Raw genomic sequence first — 1,747 nt, 5'->3', positions numbered from 1 at the left:
GACTCTGCGCCAGGCCGATGCTGAGCTGCCGAAGCTGGGCTGCGGGGCCCGCGCTGCCCCCAGCCTGCGCCTTGAGCAGAGACCTTTCTTCCTACAGAGCAAACATGGTGGAGCGCTCCAGGGCAGAGGGCACATGCTGGGGCCCGGCCTGAGGCAAATGCACTTGCCTGCCCTCTCCTCCTGCCCACCCGCCTGCCCCCTTCTCCTTGCCACCGCCGACAGGGCAGCCCCTCACTTACCGGCAGCTGATGAGCGCTCAGGCTCGGGCAGGCCCCTAAACAGGTCCATAGTGAACGGCTATGGTCAGTGGAACGGCTTCTTCCCCAGGGCTGGCGGTCAGGCTTTGTCAGGAAGGACATCCAGACGCTCATCCAGAAGATATCGGTCTAATTAGCATACTACCCTTTTATTAGTATAGATTTTTACTATACCTTTCCTATGTTTAGGTATACAAATTAGATATACAAATACTTACCATTGTGTTACAATTGCCTACAATATTCACTACAGTAACATGCTGTACAGGTGTGTAATCTATGAGCCATAGGCTATAACATAGCACCCAGGTGTATAGTAGGCTATACCATCTATGTTTGTGTAAGTGCCCTCTACCACATTCACACAAAGATAAAACCACCTAATGATGCATTTCTCAGAACATAACCCTGTTGTTAAGCCACTCATGGCTGTACATTATTTCTTTTGATCTCTATAACTGACTTAAGACCATTATTACCCCCATGGTATCAACAAGGAAAATGAATCTGTATAAATGTGGTAACAGACTTATCGGTGGTTCAACATAATACAAGTTTATTTCCTATTCTGTCAAGTCCATAGAACACTTCTGGTATGGTGGCCTTTCATTTAACATTTTGAGATCCAGGCCCCTTCCATCTGTGTCTCTGCCCTCCTCTAGGTGTTCAGAGCCTTCTCCTCCCCACCAGCAGGTAGGGAAAGAGAGAGAGTGGAGGAGCTCATGAAGGTTTCAACAGACCATGCCTGTACATGGCATATGTGCCTCCATGTTCATCCCATTGGCCAAAATCATTCCCAGGGTCACTGCTAGCTTCTCCTGTGTGCCCAGGGGAAGGGAAATGATTTGAGGAATAACTAGCAATCTCTGCCACAGAGTCACAGGAGTGTACATGCATTGGCTGAAGGTCACACAGCTAATAAGAGGCAGAGCAAAACTCAAAATCTGAGCTGAGTCTTGGTTTTGTCCATCTTGTGACTCTGCTCTCTTCCAGGTCCTCAAAGTCCTCTCCCCTCCCAGGGATTAATCTCCTGCTACTAGCATTCATCTGAGGCACTGATGCTGGAATGATCATTAGGAAGTGTAAGAAAGTCTAATGAGAACATTTGTGTTAAATACAGTTTTGAGCCTTTCCAGACCTGTAAATAATTCTTGTATAATATTTTCTTTCCAGGTTTTTTTTTCATATATATATATATATATATATATATATATATATATATATATTGATTTCATAGAAGAAGGAGAGGGAGAGAGAGATAGAAACATCAATGATGAGAGAGAATCATTGTTCTGCTGCCTCCTGCATGCCCCACACTGATGGTGCCCACAGCCAGGCATATGCCCTGATTGGGAATCAAACTATGACCTCCTGGTTCATAGGTTGATGCTCAACCACTCAGCCATGCCCGCTGGGCCCATGCTTTTTTTCTTGATTAATTTCTGTTACTCCCCATTAAACCTTGAAATTACCTCAAAGGCTCTTCCCTG

The sequence above is a fragment of the Myotis daubentonii genome, chromosome 3, assembly GCF_963259705.1.
Source record: "Myotis daubentonii chromosome 3, mMyoDau2.1, whole genome shotgun sequence".
Classification (NCBI taxonomy): domain Eukaryota; kingdom Metazoa; phylum Chordata; class Mammalia; order Chiroptera; family Vespertilionidae; genus Myotis; species Myotis daubentonii.
The sequence above is the reverse complement of the archived record's forward strand: the minus strand, read 5'-3'. Positions refer to the sequence as shown.